We start from the raw sequence: 19374 nt of genomic DNA, 5'->3' as shown, positions 1-19374 counted from the left end.
AAGAGCCGTACATCATGTTGAAGCGTCCCAGTATTGGTGAACAATTGGATGGCAATGACCGCTTCGAGGGCTACTGCAAGGATTTAGCCGATTTATTGGCCAAGAAGTTGGGCATCAATTGTGAGTATATATGTATATATGTAGTATTCGTAGCATAGTGCATTTGCAGCACACCATGACATTTATGTATGTATGTTCTTTTATTATATGTAGGTATGTATTTGTGTAGCATGCACTTACATTCATATGAATTATGTGCTCATGAAAGCAGTGCAATGAAAATCTTATTAACTGCAGTTGGAGTATATTTTATATTTATGTATGTATGTGCATTAGGCATATGACTTTCTTTTTAATTAATTTACTTATTTGTTAGGTTTTCATTTAAAATTCGAAAAAATATATCTGAATCAGTGACATTTTTGTAGAAAAAATTTTAAAATTTAAAAGTTCATTGAAATACATATTTAAAAATTGTTTCAATTACAAAGGTGTTTCGAAAAAGAAAAATAGAGAGAAAATTAAGGGAATTTACAAATTGGAAAGTTGGATATCTCAAATACGACTTTAAAAAATAAATAAAAAAATCTGTAAGGCCTCAAAAAAACTAATTATTAGTCGTAGTGTAGTGCTTCCTACTGCAATTTTGTAAGGAATTTCTTACTCCTCCAACATAGTATTTATATCTTGTTGATTAATGCATTCGATTTCACACAAAATTTCTTTTCTTTTTCATTAACTTAAAATTAAAAATAAAAATAGATCCCAATGTTATCCCAATAAAGAACTAGACTGAAAAATTTCGGAATGTGTGACAGTTAAAAAAAAAACACGAAAATCCATAAGTTTTGATTAAAAATTTTAAATTTTATCAAAATCTTAAGTAAGGTTTTGAAAATTTTTAAATTTAATATTCCACAAGTCTTTTGCAAAATAAGAATTCACAAAGATGAATTTTTCACAATTTTCTTGGCATTAAAAAGTTTCGGATGTGTGACAGTTTAAAAAAAAAATCACTAAAATCCATCATTTTCGATTAAAAATTGAAAATTTTATCAAAATTTTTACAAATTTTAGCAAGTATGGTTTTGAAAATTTTTAAATTTTATATGCCAAAAGTGTTTTGGAAAATAAGAATTCACAAAGAAGAAAGTTGTTTTCAAAATCGATATCTCGCAAATGTCCTGACAAGAAAATTAAATCACAAAGGTAGGCCTCCCTCCCTCCTCAGGAGATGCAAAATCCAAAAAGGGTCTGATTTGGCGTAGACTACTTCATATGTGTATATGGGAAATTCCAAATTACCGAAAAAAATAAGTTTTGAAACCATTTTTTGATCATCGTATATATTATGCACATACATATGTATGTTTTTTTCAGTAAAATTTTTTTCTTTCCTGGTATAAAATTTTTACCAGTCCATAAAGGACCTCATCCTATCCTCATGGTACAGTTTATATAAAAAAGGCATATGTCTAATGCACAATGTGCTTGCCTGTACATCTGTACTTATAACTGCATAACTGACTCTCCTTGTGCTTATAATAAGATTTTATGCGCATTTTATACGTTGAAAATGTGAATTATGTGCAAGTAGAGTTCAATTTCGATTGAGCAGAATAGCTTTTTAAGGCCGCTGCGTCGAAGAAATTAAATCATTTGGGTATATTGCGTAGAAAAGAAGATGTTGAAATATGCTTGAATAAAAGTTCGTTGATAAATTTATTGAGCTAAAAGCATAAACCTCAGTCAAAAAATTATATGCGCAATATTTAAACTTCAGCTTGTAGAATTAAATGGAAAACTAATATTTAAAAATTCGGTAATAGTTAGTTATGATCATCGGTTTATTCATTACTGAAATGCTGTTTTTCCAAAAGTGGGCTGTTGTTTAGCGATTTATTCACTCAGCGTAAGCGCGAGGGCCGTGTTAATATTTTTGTAAAATTTTTCTTGTAACAGAGAAATTAAAAACATTTATATAATTCTCGGAAAATCGTGCTTTCCCCAGTAGCTAACCTTTGGGTTTTACTTTTGGACCACCCTTGGAGATTGTACAGGTCCACTAAAATTATGGTTTCCATCTTCCTGGGGATTTTAAAGTAATTTCTTGTTATATTTTGCTGGCTATTTACCTCAGCAGTTTTTTATAAACCTTCTAAGTTGTTCAATGCCACGGGATATTATTGGACATGATACAGGGTGGACCAAATAAGACCAGCCAATATTAAGCACGTAGAACTTCTTTGTTTTTTAATAGTGTTGTTATTTTCTTTCTGCGTGTTATAGTTAATCTCTTGGAAAATCATGATGGATACTTCCAGCAATACCACCACCAATAATGACTACAATACACTATTCGTTTTATACTATTATCCACACAAATTGATTTCTTAGAATATAATCGGAATACTACTGATGTCGGTAAAAGCGCATCAACAAGCAAAACTGTATATTGTGGAGCTCTGAAAATCCAAGAGCAACACACCAGCACCAGTTACACCAGTCCAGATGCACTGTTTGGTTTGGCCGAAAAAATGATCGGCCCATATTTATTCGAGAATGAGGATGAAACGCCAGAAACGATTTCTGCGGATTTTTACAGAACAATTATTGACAACTCTTTGCGTCCAACGGCAGAGAATTTGTGGTTCCAACAAGCTGGAGTAGCTGCGCATACTGCTAGGTACTATGGACCTATGAGCTATGGATGGTAGATCTTATTTGGTCTACTGCAACATCCCGACTTGTCTAACCACTGGTTGGTATCCTCGCATTAGCTTAAGGAATTGTCTCAATCGATGGAAATATTTTTAGCTTCTTATTTCGAAGCATTGTTCATTATCGACTACGTAGTAGAATGAGCTTTGTGGCAAGGCTTTTTAGCGCGAATGACCACCCTATCATTCATGGAGATCTCTAGATTTTGTCATTGTGTCGCACGTACCACACTAAGTCTTCTATGTACGCCTCTGTCTCGGATCTTTTTGATCTTAATTACTATTTATTTACATAAAGCAGGGATCACACAATTTGTATGTACAGAGTGGTGTTGGCTAGAAATTTTAATCGGGAATCAGTTCGGTCTCAACAACCACTTCCCAAAAAACACCACTCTCTAACAGAGAAAAAGGACAAATCTGTACAAATGTACAAATCGTGGGATCGCTGCTTAAGAATGTAGTAGTTGGGAGGCCATCAGGAGTGCTGAAAATGTGTATTCCAGAGTTCTGGTTCAATGTCACGAGTGCGTAGTTTTCTGCGCATAGCATGACTTGGGAGAAAAACTTGAATTTTTTTTGTATTTGTTTGCTTATGAAATGCCGTTGTAAGGCATTAATTACAACCCACTCTTGGTTGATCTATTTAATATTATTTCGTATCAATTCTCGTTATTTCTCTTGACTAAAGAATTTATGATAAATTTAAGAACACAAATTTGTGTAAGTCTTAAATTTAAGCAGCTGCATTTAAGTTTGTAGTTTCTCTTTTTAAACAATATCTACCATTATTCCCCGATTTTTCGTAATTTCTTTGATACTTTCTACACTGAGTATTTATTTCATAGCGCAGTTATTCAGCACACAGCCATTTAATTTGTATGCCTACAAATTTTTACCCCAAAGTCCAATTTCAACTTACTCCACTTTTTCTTCTCTTACTTTGCATACACCACTGCATTTACGGTNTTTGATACTTTCTACACTGAGTATTTATTTCATAGCGCAGTTATTCAGCACACAGCCATTTAATTTGTATGCCTACAAATTTTTACCCCAAAGTCCAATTTCAACTTACTCCACTTTTTCTTCTCTTACTTTGCATACACCACTGCATTTACGGTCACTACTTATGTTGTTGTTGCTGCTCCTTTGGCTGCCCCGTTCGATATTGCGCTGGCCGACCGTCTCACATGAATTGCTGCTACCAAACACAGATGAATTGCGTCTGGTCAAGGATGGTACCTACGGTTCAGAAAATCCAACGGTGCGCGGTGGCTGGGATGGTATGGTCGGTGAACTGGTGCGACGGGTGAGTATAACTTCATACAAACACACACACATACATATAGTTAAGCGCTATAACCGGACAACGCACGTGTTTGCTGCCACATTGGTTGCACACGAATTTATTCCGATTGCATGAACACTTTCATTTCGCAACGCATTCAAAATGTTTTCTTTATTATTGCTTTTTCTCTTCTTCTCCGAACTCTCTGCCGCGGGCCATCACCGCACATTAAACGACGACGGCTGCCGTGCTAACTTTATCTTTGGCAACGATTATCGTTTCGGTTATCGTTGGACGGTTTTATTGCTCGATGCGCCGAATTTGCAATGCGCTACTACCGTGAAAACAAAAACAAACAAAAACTACAAATACAAAAACACCAACAATGAAATCGAACAACTTCATCGTCATTGCCGTTGCCATTGCCATTGCTGTCGCATACGCGTTATTTTATTGTACCAATGTGTGTCCAAGCAGGAAGCGGATATTGCAATCGCTGCCATGACTATTACCGCCGAACGGGAGCGTGTCATCGATTTCAGCAAACCATTCATGTCACTGGGCATTTCAATAATGATCAAGAAACCAGTGAAGCAGACGCCTGGTGTATTCAGTTTCATGGATCCTTTATCGCAGGAAATTTGGGTGAGTATGCGAATATTCGTCGAGATTCGATGTCGGCTCAAAAAAAACAGAGCATCAAATATCTACATCTCTCTTAGAATCAACTACTTAATATCTGAGCGATAAGCTCATATTGAATTTGGTAGGGCTGCATTGTTTGTTGGAGATTGTACTGGTTTTGTAAGGATATCTTTAAATTTTATTGATATTGCTCAGCCAGTCTTGTTTTTATACCTTTCATGAACTGGTACAAGGAGAAATGGTACAAGAGAGCGGAAACAGTATCAGGCTATTTGAATGTGCTAAAACTTTTTCAGTAGGCGGCGAATATAATAGTGTTTTTTTTTACATCTTACCTTCGATATTTGCGAAATTTATATTGTGTTTGAAAACGCTGAGGTAAACGGCACCAGAAAGCGGATAAATTTTAACAACAACATTTAAACAAAGCAACTTGCACATAAGATGCTTACTGCATGAATAACAACCGCAAATTGACTGCCTGCCAGTGTTGCCAGTTTAGCCGTTTTCCGGCTAGATTTAGCCGTTTGCGAAAATTCGGTTTAGCGGGCAGCCGATTTGTTAGCCCTTTTTAGTCGATTTTGCTATTTGCTTTAATTTCTTAAAATTTACATGTATAAGTTTCCATTCTTACAAAATCTGTCAGAAATGGCTACTAGCCTTTATTCATAGAAAATTTGTATGTCGGACTGTGTTATATGTATAAATAAATACTAGGCCGATTTCGTTGATTTTTTTTTTTAGCGAATATATGTTTTTTTTTCAAAAGAATTTTCTTCATACAAAATTTAGGTGTGAAGGTTTATTCGCAACCTTTACAAAAAAATGTACTTTTTCATAGTTTGCTTGACACGCGTGCTTGGATATAGTACCAACACATGGAACGAATAGTACAGGTATTGTGTTCCCAGAGAGCGCATATTCGAATCTGCCTTGATCACAAAACATCATTGTTGTCCACACTAAAAGGTTTATGGTAAGGAAAAAAAGATATTTTCAAGCACTATGTACATATATTTTTTCTTTTAAAAAAAATTTACCGAAAAAATAAAATTCAAATTTTAACTTTTATATTTGACTGAAAAAATAAAAATCAAATTTTAACTTTTATATTTGACTGAAAAACTATCAGTCAAAAAATAACGGAAATTGCTGACTTTTTTGAAAAAAGTAAAAAAAAAATAAAATAAATAAATATTAACAATCCTTGGCTAACAAGCATCGCATTGCTATATACAAATGTTAAAAAGACCAATTCTTTCCGACTGACTTTTTGAATTAAAATTTTGAAAATAACTATTATTTTCGGTCCCTGCTGAAAACATCTTTCTTATTCAAAAAATACTACCCACTTCCAAAATTTATCAAGCTCTCCGATTGGTTCAAAACGGCAGCTTTGCCAACAGTCTCAAAAAATCGCGAAATGCTCCTTAAAAATTTGAAGCACCGATAAGTGTACATCAAAAAAAATCTCCCTTAAAAATTGATCCGCCCTAATGTATATACTAATTTTAGCTAAGAATACTAAACATCTGCATGGAGATATCTTACAACAAATGAATGCGAAAATAGATATCTCACTTAAGCATGTGCAATGTGTCAAGCTTGCTGCAGTAAGCTATGCATGCAATCATTCGCCCACAATAACCATTTGCGTTCGCCTTCCTGTTTAGCACAGCCAAAAATAAAGCAAAAACTTTTTTACAACGGTTCTCTGACTTTCATAGTTTGCCGCATATTTGACCTGTTTTGCACTCGTCTTTGAAGTATACAGCCAATTGTTTTGTTTACAAGCTGTATATGTATATATGTATGTGTAGTACATGCTTACAAATCGTTGTTTTTGTTTCAATTTCCGCTGGCCAATTTCCCTTAAGATGCATGCTAAAAATTTCACAAATATTTTAGTAAAAATTAATGTAGCAGAAATTGCGCTGCATATAAATGAGAAAACTTTGAAAAAACATACACATGTACATCCACTTGTACTTATGTATGCATATGGGGCGTTCCATACCACGGGACGGGGTTACGCTTCATGTGTTCGATTGGTTGCAAATTTTTAGGGTTGATAGATAAACATAAATAATGAATAATATGAAATTTGAGCTTGATTATTATATTTTTATGGCACAAAAACAAAACCAAATCGATTTAATAGTTTTCCAAATATCTCAAAAACGGAGCGAGGAAAAAATTTGAAAAAAATTACATATACACACATTAAAAATCTCTATGAAAAGAAATATTTAAAAATTTTTTTTTTTTAACTTTTCACGTGCAAATTTTTTGATAAAAAAAAATAGTTCTTGAAAATATGCCATCGCACAAAAATTTAAAAAATTACAGTGGCAGCTCTTCCGTTTTCCGTTTTCGCTTAAAAGTTTTAAGTTTTAAGTTAAAACTTGCAGTTTATTATATTAAAATTTAATGGGCCACAAAATTGCTTACTCAAAAAAATTCTAAAAAAAATTTTTAAAGTTTTAAATTCGTAATGTACTCATTTTACTCAACTTTGGTGTAAAAAAAATTCATAACTCAAATTTTTATAGAGTGCACCCCATAATACTATGCTTAGATATTGCACAATACTCAGAGCTACTATTGTAATTTTTTTCAATTTTTTTTGAGATGGCATATTTTCAAAAACTAATTTTTTTATCAAAAAATTTTTATGTGAAAAATTTTTCAAAAAAAAAATTAAATTTATATTTATTTTCATAGGGAATTTTGGTGTATGTATGTGTAATTTTTTTTTTAATATTTTCCTCGCACCGTTCTCGAGATATTTGGAAATCTATTAAATCCATTTGTTTTTTGTTTGGCCGTAAAGCTTTTAAAAATGTAAAATGTAAATGTATCAAAAAAATCACACACATGAAGTGTGAACTCCGTTCATTTTGGTATGGAACGCCCCATATATATATGTATGTGTACATGATTTGGCATTTTGGTTGCACATTCAGCGTTGTTGTTTTCTAAATACATATCTATCTATATCTATGGGTATATGCGCTTGTGTAGTATGCTTAAAGGAGAGCATGTACTTTGTACAACTTTTCATTCAGCGAAATTTAAACTTTTCCACCCCATCAACATTAAGCAACGCCAACAGCGAATAGCTACAGTAGCATTAACAACAACAACAACATCAACAATAACAGTAACAGCAACAGCATCAGTAGCAGCTGCAGCACGGAAATAGTAGCAGCAACAATAATAAGTACCGCATCGATGCTTTGGGTTGTTCGCCTTATATTCGTACGTTGATTCTTTCATTTTGACTATTTGGCAAGTTTTCTATTTGGCCAAAATGTAGAAAGCTTATAAAGTTTAATGTAGTAAACCGGCGAAAAGTTTTGTTGTTAGAAAATTGAACTTCTGTGTTTACCAAAGCGTTCGCTGTACCCACACCACAGCTGCTGGTCGCTCTTCCGGCCTGCAAACACACACACACACACACACAAACACACATTTCCTGCTGGCGACCCGCATCAACTGTCATAAACTAGCAGAGTCAAATTTCTGCAGCAACTTGCATCCCCTTGCCCGGATCTCTCAGCCACCCACTTTGGCTTCACAGCTTGCGTCACAGTATAATTTCCTTTGTTGCGTCTATCGTAGATTTGCCTTTACGTGAGCTGGGTTCATCAAACTTTTTCACCCCTCAAAACTAGTGACATTAGACTAAGCAAATACGCTTGCGGAAAAGTGCATAAAAAGCTCTAACTCCGCTGCATCGTAAAGCAGCGAAAAGGATTTCTTTGCAAAGTGAAAAACTTCGTTCGCACTCCAGTGAGTGGGAAAATTGCAGTAAAGATTTGCAAAATCTGTCTGCATAGTCAAATACTTTTCTTAGATTTTTTATTGCTCTTCAATGGTAAGTGTATTAAGTAATTTTGTGCAAAATTAAAATGTCCCAGCAGCATGTCGACTTCTTATATTCTTCTCCTTCACCTTATCTAGCTGCTGTTGTTGCACAAACACTTCTGCATATTAATGAGTTGCAACTTTGCATAGTCGAGGAGTTTGTAGAAGCGAAATTGCATCGAGTTAAAAAAGAATCTGAAGAAAGGCAAACTAAACTTGTATTAATTATAAAGCGAACAAATTCCATTACTTTTTGGTGCATAGCAGATATTTGGCCAAAAGCGCTAGCATACTTGGCTTATTTTGGTTATGAAGAGTTTATTAAGAGCAAGTGAAGTAAATGCAATCCTTTGAATATGTCCTTTCATTTCTTCAAATATTTTATAGATATATAAGAATAATTAAAATTTGTTTGTACACATTTTCATAAAATACCTAGTTCTCGATAAATCTAATTAAGTTATATAAATTATTTTCAGCCTTCTTCCTGTACGCGATGTTTGATACCAAAAAGACTTTGTGTTGACTATTTACTTATGGATTGGGTTAAGATGAGGCAAGTTTGGTCATTCTTTTAAACGTAGCCTATCCGTCGAAAGCTTCTGATGTGGCACAAATGGTCCTATGATAGTTACGCAAATAAACCTGGAGCCTGTGCGAGTGCTTCTCTTATAAATATACTGCTAACCATAACAAACTCTAAGTAACATAACATAGCATAACATAACATAACATAACATAACATGATTAACATAAGTAACTCTAAACACTACACACACACACAACGCACATGTGGCCTATTCGTATGGCTTACGTTGGGACAGCGTCCAACTCATTGGACTTATCTTATAGTGTCCTCCCACTTTCCAGTAACCAAAAATTGTGCTGTCAGGAGTTGTTTACTGCAAAGTCTACAGCTGGATGATTGGATATAAATGTTGTGGTTGTTCACGCTTGCCTAGTGTTATCAGGTTATCTGGTTAAGAATAAATTTTCTGCAGTGTATTTTGTTGTTGTACAGGCGTGAACAACCATATTCTATTGTTACGTCTGCTTATTTCTCATATAATTCTCTACGGTTTCCTCCTCAACTGCAAGTCCCTCCCCTTTGTGTAACAATATCAAAGCGCACGCCATACTTCGAAGGAAAAGCTCGGCCAAACACTAACATATTGTGTAAGCGTCAATCTATTATTAATATCATCTATATATAAATAAGTACGCCACAAGAAAATTTTGAACTCCCCTTTTTGAGAGCACCGTTCGCTCGATTTCAACGCAACACCGATTTAAAGGACATAACTTCCTCTAATCCAGAAATGTTAACCCCGATATACAGGGGCCGTGCCATCTGACATATAGACGAAAAGGTGATAACCACTATATCTCTATAACTAAAAATTTTAAGTACCCTACTTACGCCGAAAAATGGTAAGTACTGGAAAAGTGGGCGTGTCACCTCCCATACAAACTGAAATTCTCATATCGCTTATCTCTGGAACCGCATATACTAACGTACTGAAATCTGACATAGCTATTTACGCTATCAATAACGTGCTCATGGTAAGTCCCGAAATCTATCTCTAAAAAAATTCGCATGTCTTTCAAATTAATTTAAAATGAAAAAATGTTGTGAAAGATCTGGCATCCTCCGATTATTTTGTTTTGCTTTGCAGTTTGTTTTCGTCTCAATAAAACATAAAAAGTGCATATTTCATACGAATTTTTTAAGGAAGATTTTCAGAATTTGCGGAGCTTGCGGTTTTATCGGGAGTATAGGGAAAGGATTTTGGTCACGTTTCGTCCGTAAAATGTTTTAGACCTTTCCGATACCGCCTATTCCGACTATTTTTAAATCAGTACTGTGGGACCCGCGGGTCCCGATATGCCGCGGCCATCTCTAATTGAGAGCCATTCTTAAAATTTATGGTCAGATTTGCTTCATCTTTAGAACACATAATGGCAACATAAAGTGTGGTGCAACTTGGTAGCCCAATCGTTTGATTCAAAAATATTGGGCTTTAGGCCAATCTTGACAGAAACACATGTAAAACCTCCGTTAGAGAAGGATATTATATTTTGTTTTACACCTTCGAGGTACTTTCTTAACCTCTATGGATTTTGATGAAAAGAAAAAGGATTTTAAGTAGATGTTGGCAATTTAGTTTTAACCTTCTAAGAGGCTCTCAGACCAATATAATCGAAAAACGTATTTACAGTCTGAATTGGTGTTTCTTTTACATAATAGTCAGTAAGGAACCATTAGGCATCACATTTATATATACATTCAAATAGATATGCATATTTTTTGTAAACGGAAATTTGGGTTCCTTTCTTGGTATAGTTTCGAAAGCTACTAAGAAATTGGGTTTTAAGCTTTCCTGTAAATTTGCTATAAATTTTGGTGGTGGACTTCCAAATCGTCATTCGAATAAAGGACGCAATATTGGTGACAAGCAAAATTTAAAAGTGTATGAAAAAATTTTCGAATTTCAACAACTGGCAAGCATAGGTTTAAATCAAGTTATTTCCTTCAGGTGTTTCAAAATGGCCTTATAAGACATACATATGTATGTAAGTATAAAAATATCCAAGTACCCCATGCAAACCGGCAGCCCCTCCAACCAAGCCTAACATAAAATTGATGCACCACAAGCAACCTAATGAGCTACAACGCAGGTGTTTCAGCTATTAAACTATTTATTAAAGCATATTTTACAACAAGACTTAAATGTGGTGCCAACAAAAAAAAATACTAAAAACAAAACTATTTAATAAAAACTTTGCTAAATTTGTTTATTAAATCTAAAGTGCACATAAATTTTAGTGTAGTTTTTGTGCAAAAAAAAAAAAACGAAATAGCAAAAAAGTAAAAATAAATAAATAACATTTGCACTTGGCAAAGCAATCACATGATATTTTAGTATTAAAAACTTAATACACTTTACACACGAAAACATTAAAATTTTAAATGCCATTTGAAATGTCTGTGGCATAAAGAACTTGCTGCAATAAATTTTCATTACAATTGCATACACACCAAATTACTCATACGAAAAGTAGTAATCCAGATAGCTAAAAGGCCAAAAAAAGTGGGTAATGCGCATGCAAACACATTTCGGTATATACACACACACATATGCGTTTAAGTATATACACATATATATGTATGTATGTATGTGTACATTCATGAGCAGATTAAACTTTTTGCTATGTAGTAAAAGCAATTCACACGTCGCGCCAATATAAATGCATATGTAAATATATACACCTATACATAAGTATGTACTATATATGTATGTAAGTATGTATTTTGTGGAAATAAAATGTTTGCCATCTTTCGCTAACGCTACTTTATAATCTTTCTCCTATTTGTATGCCAATGAATGTACGATTGTATGTTTGCATATGCGTAAGTATGTATGCATGCATGCATGTAGGTATGGTACCTACATAAAAAAAATGAGGCCAAAGTATTTCGAATTGCATTAGCAAAATGAAATTGTTAGCTTGATGGCAAGCGAATTACGAAAGACTCCAGTAGCATTCGCGACTTTTTACAGCTGCATATGTATGAAGTAAATATGTACATATGAATATATCTATGTATGTATGTATGTATGTATATACTAAAATATGTAAGAGAACACATTTTGCATACTTTCAAAAAATATATATATACATATATATGTAGTATAATTTGATTACTTTTGCATGAATTTGTGTTCGTAGCAGTGCAAATTGGAACACTCTACCACATGCAAGCGAATTAAATTTCATGTCTAAACAACTTTAAATGTTTAAAGTGCCGAAGTACATACACATATATGTACATAAGTAGTTTATGCTTTCGCAAAGTGTAAAAGCATAGACAGACGGCAGCACTGATCCAGATCAACTTTTTAGCTCGGAATTATCTCAGGAATTAACTGCAGTTGATCCCGATTAAGTCCTAGAGTAAAGCGAGTTGGGGGCATTTTTGATGAGAACACTAAACAAAATTTATAGAACGTACAACAGATAGAAATCCAAAGAAAATTTAATAAAAACCTTATATGAATTATAATAGAGAACGCAAAACCGCCGGCAAGGGAGATGTCCAGACTAAATTTAGATGCTTTTTTGTGTATTCAACGCTCTTCGAGCCCAGGTAGCCATGTGATCGGCACTGTTTACTAAAACTCAGTAGCGCCCTGGTTCGAATCCCATTCCGAAAATCGTTTTGGGTTTTTATTTATATTGTTTTTAATTTGATTTTTGTTTTATTTTGTTTTTTTGTTATTTCGCATTACAGTACACCACCGATACAAGCAACTGGTAAAAATTTGGGCAGTTGCGTTGATTGAGGTTCTTGAAATAACCGAATTACAAAAAAGTTCAGTCTGAAATGAGAATTTGACCTAAAAATGTAAGCAAAACAAAACAAAAGTAAACAAATTAATTCTATAAAAAATTATTATTTTTGTATGCTATAAATTCGAAATTTTCGTTTGTATTTTAGTCGTCGACCGACTCTCCAGCTTTTGAAGAGTTAAGGTGTCTTCTACTGAAACCGAGTTTTATTCAGCCTAATGAAGACAAAAATTAACAGAAGTAAGAAATTATGGATAAAAAGTGGCGTTTACTGAGGCACAATTTTGTGAGAAAAGTTCCACCTGCTGATTCACTAATGGTAAACAATTGGATGTTGCTTTAGCCGAGGTCGTACTGTAAATGAATTTTTCAGAGTTAGATTTTTAAAAAAAATACCACAAAAGCTATAATTACAGAAAAAAAAATAAAAAAGTAATAATATAGGATACGTAAAATAAAAACTTGTGGGACTCGAAACGCAATACTGACGTTTGTAAGGTATAATTTTGTTCAGATCGACTGCGTCGTCTGTCTATACTATAAGGGAAAGAGTTTGAATGCACATATATTTGCACGTGCACTAGGGTGGTCCAAAATTATAGAGGAAAATCCACTTTTTAGAATATGTTTTCTTGCTGCCTCCTCATAGAATTATAGAAAATGTAAAATAAGCAGACTTATTTTTATACCTTTCATGAACATGAATATACATATATATTTCAGTTCTTGTAAGGCTTGAAATAAAATATTTTGCACCAGCCTAACGTACTAGACCTATGTATTTGCAAATCAAAACAACCGACTTTAAATCCACACCCCTTACCCGTCAGTCGACGCGCCACATGCCAAGCATACATATATACATACATATGTACATATGCATGCATTTGCTTACATGACAGCATTTTGACAGACTCAGGCACAGCATTTGGGATTTAAATATAGCTCTTACACACACACACGCGTCCATGTTAAAGTATAAGCAAAGGTCACAGGCTGAACGCCTAAAAATGTGCAACGACAGATTACACGCTCTGAGGCTAATCGTAGCAGTTGCCAAGTTTCTGCGCGGATATCTACAAATATTCATTAGTTGTTTTTGTTATTAGTCATATAAGGTACGTACATATATAATTGCCTGGGTAAATGTTTACTTTTTTTTGTTGGAGGAGTATTCGTTGTTTACTTGTGACCTCGTTAAAGGTGAAAAGTTTGCCTGTCAGACAAGCTAGGAAAAATTAAAAGCCAAAAAAAAATATGTAAGCAGATTACACGCACAGTAATGCCAGCAAGTAAACATACTGAATAGTCGCATACAAGGTGATGCGTATATTAAAATTTGGGGGGTAAGACTTTTTGAAACATTTAATTTTTTAAAGTATGTTTAAATTTTACATGCATACATATTTATATACCATGTAATATATGTATTCCAAGAAGTTGTCTAAAATAAATATTTCGTCTGCGAAAAGATGAAAAAAAACATATTTATGTTGGACATTTTTACACAATAAATACTCCTCGGTATTCCAAGCCGAGGAGTTCGCCATTCTTATGGCCGTGGAATTGCAGGAGTTTATATATCTGTAGTGACCTCCAAGCAGCACTCAAAGCATTGCCCCGCCCTCCAACTACCTACTGCTAGTGTCGGCTAAATTATGTTGTGAAAGACAAAGAACTTGTTCAACTCTGTATACCACTAGGCGGTATCTTAGCTTACAATCTTCTGTCAAGTATCCGATGATATTTATTTCTTACAACCTCCCATCTAAGAATAATTAGCCACTCAAAAACTCTACGAGTGGCAGTAGTAAATATCTTTAATTGTATGTTATATTTACACCTACGCCAATGGACTGCAATTAGTCCTCCCACCTTTCAAATCAATATGCCGTGTATCCCATAGAAGTAGCAAAGTTAAGCTGATAGTCATACAGGCTCCTTTGCCTATCCGAATATCAGTGATTTCGTTTCCATCAAAGTCGTTAGGACCTGGAACGCACCACTCTTTTTTTCCTGGAACGCACCAGTCTCTTTTTGAGTTCCTCGCTTAACCAGTCAAGCTTGACTATCTATCTATGTATCTATGTACTACCGGTATTGGCAACATTTTACGTGGATGCGAGACACGATGTTTAAAGTAGCCCATCGGTCCAACGTCAAATTCCATTACAAATAAGGCAATTGAAATATGTATCGCAATAAGGGTGTCGAACGAAAGAGGTCTAGAAGGTCGAAGTTGAAAATGTTTTTGAAAATTTAGAGAAATCTGGTGTCATTAACAAAACAATTTACTAATTTTATGGCAACTTAATGGCAACCTTACTCAAAAGAAATAAGGACTTAATCCACATTCGGCAACCATAACCTTAACCTTTCACTTGGTACCTAATTTTTTATTGTAACGAACGGTGTGGATCATATAATTTTTAAACAGATGGTAACCCTACTCAAAAATATAATACATTATTTTACATCTGCAGACCAAGCCCTTTCATTTGATATTTTATTTTTTTTTAATCCAACGAACATCTCATCTTTTGTAATTTTTTGCACAGGTGGCAACCCTCTTCGAGAAAATAAAATCTGATTGCACATCTGACAACTCATATTTTTAATTAAATTAACTGTACGAATCTGATATCATTAACGAAAAACTCCTTCACGTATTATATGCAAGGTAGTAATTTTAAAAAGGTGGCAATCCCCGTCCAAAAAACACAAAAGCTTCTTGCACTTCCGAAGACCATTTATAATCGTTTGGTACCTAATTTTTTAGTCAAACTAACGGTGAAGATCTTATTTTTTTTAAACAGGTGGCAGCCCAATTAAAAAAAAATACATAATGGAATATCTGGAGGCCAAGCCCTTTGATTTGAAACCTTATTTTTGGTAATCCAACGAGCGGTGCGTATCTTATAATTTTCTAGTTGGTTGGAAACCCTATAAAAATTCTACTAATTCTATACTAAGGAGAATGCCCCTGTCGAAATCCGTTCCGGAGCTTTCGAGGTTAGCGTGTTGAAAAAATCTCGACTTTGCCCTATACGGTGTAGGAAGGATATATGAACAAATCTCGTAGATGATTTTAGTTTAAAGTCGTGCCCTTTTAATATGTATGTTTGTATGTATGTATATGTACTCATGCATGCCTATGTTTATTGTGCATACAGAATTTTGTATGAAATTAAAATCCATGTGCAAACAAGACAGAAACCAGCTACGTAAATTTTTTATATGTATGTATATAGAAAGGCATATATATATATGCTCGATTATGTGTGTCTATTTGCAACTGAACATGTGTACACTCTTGAGCAAACAAATTTGTACACATGCGGCACAAGCTCATACAAACACACACACACACACACATGTCTCCATGTTTTTGTTAATATTCAAAGTTTTGCAAATACCAAAAGTTGTGAAGCTAATAAAAAGCTTGTCACTTTAATAATAACAAAAAAAACAAATGGCAACAAAGCTAACAAGCTAAGTGAAAGCGAAAGTCGCAGCGGGTAATCAGCCTAAGAAAATATATTTAGGTTACTCACAGGAAATTAAATTAAGCCCCATTCTCCAGCGTGCAATGCGAATGGCGAGGAGATTAAAGTAAGAGAAATTGTGACTTTCTAATTTAAGCTACAATTAGTTGAAGGCAACAAAGTGGACTGAAAGAAATTTAAACAAAAGAATAGATACAAATGTTTTAAGCTAATTGAGGTTAGATACCAAAATATTTTTTTAGCAATTCAATATTTTATATAAGTGCGAACTTGACAAAAAACACCGATACTGAGATAAGAGATGATTGTTATATAAATCTTTAATAATTCTTTTGACGAAAAACTAAGACTCCTTAATTTTTTTAGTTACGGCGCACAGTGTTCTATTTTGGAAAAATCAAATATCCCGAGGATAGCTAAAGCTTTTTAAATTTATAATTCAGGAAAAATTGTCTCCTTGGAAGAATTACCTTGATTGTTAAACTGACTTCAAAAAGAGAGAGTTTTAACTTCTTTCTTTTTTTTTAACAAGAAACTAGTATGCAGTGTACTTTTTAAAAGTTCTTCGTACCTATTTTAGCAGATCTTCCGTCACGGCCTCCATTTTCATGGTCGATTTTTTTAAAGTTCATTGCAGTCTATTTTTAGGTAACAAAGTAAACAAAAAAAAAATAACTTCAGAAGGTCAACTAGACCATTAAAAGAAACATTTTGGGTTTTGTGCTCTTTTTTTACCTGGAAACAGCCCGAAATGGACTTAGTAAAAATAAAAGTATATTTTTCCATTCTCGCTGCCATGGAAATGACGCACCAATAGCAAACACGTGTATTTAAACTTTTAAAAAGTTCATGCCATACTGCTTTCAGGTCAAAAAAAATAAAAAATTAAACCTACTATATTTGAGGCTAAATTTAAAGGTAAATATAATTCTTTTATCCAAAGGGACTCTTTTTCCTAAGTTCGCCACCTCAAAAGCTCTAAAATGCTGTTATATTTATTTAAATATCTCTGCTCATTCGAGATATCTGATTTTGCGCCTTTTATTTGCAAAATACAACACTGTGCGGCCCCTTTCATTAGTTGCTTGTAATGGCTTGTGGCATCACGCGAAGCTAAGGTGTTTTGAATTTTCGCTTCGGATTAATGATCTACCTGTGATCTCTCCATGGCTTATATACATTCCAACATATTCACTTCCTTTTCAAACCAAACACCTCCTTGTTTCTGATATTACTAGTACTTACATACATACCACCAGCTGAAGTTGCTGAAGCAATACTCCGAAATGCAGCCGACAAATTTTTGCCATTTGAAAGAGCTTTAACTTTTTTTTTTGCGATTTCATTTGCTTGAAATGTTGGAAGTTACTAACTTAAAGTGAATTTCTTCTCTTTACATGCGAATGCTGTTGCCGGTGCCATCATCATCGACATCATCATCGTCGTCGTCGTACTTTGCTGCTTTCTACCACACTCTTTTGGGGGGCAGATGAGCGTCATTTTCAGTTACATTGGTGTTAGTATTGTGCTATTCTTTGTTTCCCGCTTCTCACCGTACGAATGGCGCATTGTGCAATATCAGACAGGTAAGTGTTACTGGAATGCTTCTTGTACGTAAATGGATTTGTCAAATGCATGCACATACATACTTAAAAAGAGTAATAGGTATGTACGTGTAGTTATACTTATTTATGTGCATACGGATTACAAGTGGAATGTGGAAAAAGAATTCTTGGTGAGCAGCGCTTTTAGGTTTATACATAATTTTGTTTAAAAATTTCGCAAAATGTTATGAATGTCCTGTAATTTAGGTAAAATTACTCAGAGGCGAAATGCATTTGTGAAAGCAATAACGAGTGAAACTTTTCTAATATAAATATTTTTCTTTTTAACAACACAAGCGTGGCTTCTTCCCAACCCCCAAATGGCATTAAAATGTGCAGGAGTTCTAGCAATAAAACTTTGAACCNCATATAATTTTGTTTAAAAATTTCGCAAAATGTTATGAATGTCCTGTAATTTAGGTAAAATTACTCAGAAGCGAAATGCATTTGTGAAAGCAATAACGAGGGAAACTTTTCTAATATAAATATTTTTCTTTTTGATAACACAAACGTAGTTTCTTCCCAACACCCAAATGGCATTAAAATGTGCAGGAGTTCTAGCAATAAAACTTTGAACCCATCGTTGGTGAAATTATAGCAGGTGTAGTAATTAGAGCGAGACAAATAGTTGAACACTTTCTTTGTTTGGCCCTAAAATGTATACATACTGTTGGCGTAAAATCTTATCGGTCGTTCAAAATAACCTAACCAAACAAAAAAGCCTTAAAAAAGTTGTTCAGAAGAAGACTAGAATCGTTTCTCTCTTTTATACCACTTTTATATCATTTCGGATTCTTGTTTGTCCACACATTATTGCAAGAGATATTATAGTAAAGAACATGGAATATGCAAAACTAGTCTAAACATCAACCCCGCCGGAAGTATTTAAATGTTTCATATCCGCATTATTATTACTGCGCCTAAAAATATGCACTCCGATGCACCGGAACTGCACGACACCCCACTGTATGCATTTCTTTGAATGAAATTAAGTGCTCCTCATATAAGCCGCGCAAAGCGCTCAAAGTTTTCCGTATATTTTATATGGGTAAAAAGTATTTTTGATGTTAGCCCACCCCCCTCAAATCCCCAAAAAATAAAATGGGGGTACCCATACAAAATCGCTAGTTTTAAAAAATGATAAAATAAAAAGTTGGGTATTATTACTGGAAGTGTCCTGAAGATAAACCGAGTTTTCCGACCGAAAACTCTTTATTTCCACGAATTTTATACAATTTCTACAAAAAATTGTTTCTCCCCTTAGAACATATGTATGTAGATACATGGAAACTTCATGGGCTTTGAAATACTATGTATCTAAACACAAAAAAATATGGGTATATTTTTTCCATTTAGAAATCCCTAGGGGTGAGAGATTAACATTT

General features: G+C 34.1%; 1 pseudogene; it reads left to right on the top strand.

The window, feature by feature from the left end:
- Positions 1 to 8: 8 nt before the first annotated feature.
- The window catches only part of LOC108369300 (glutamate receptor 1-like), a 56577-nt pseudogene continuing 37211 nt past the window's right edge, over positions 9 to 19374 (top strand).

This window comes from Rhagoletis zephyria, unplaced genomic scaffold (genome assembly GCF_001687245.7).
Source record: "Rhagoletis zephyria isolate East Lansing unplaced genomic scaffold, Rhagoletis_zephyria_1.1 Rzeph_scaffold_03596, whole genome shotgun sequence".
NCBI classification, from domain to species: Eukaryota; Metazoa; Arthropoda; class Insecta; order Diptera; family Tephritidae; genus Rhagoletis; species Rhagoletis zephyria.
Note: the sequence above shows the minus strand (reverse complement) of the source record. Positions and strands in the feature narration are given on the sequence as shown.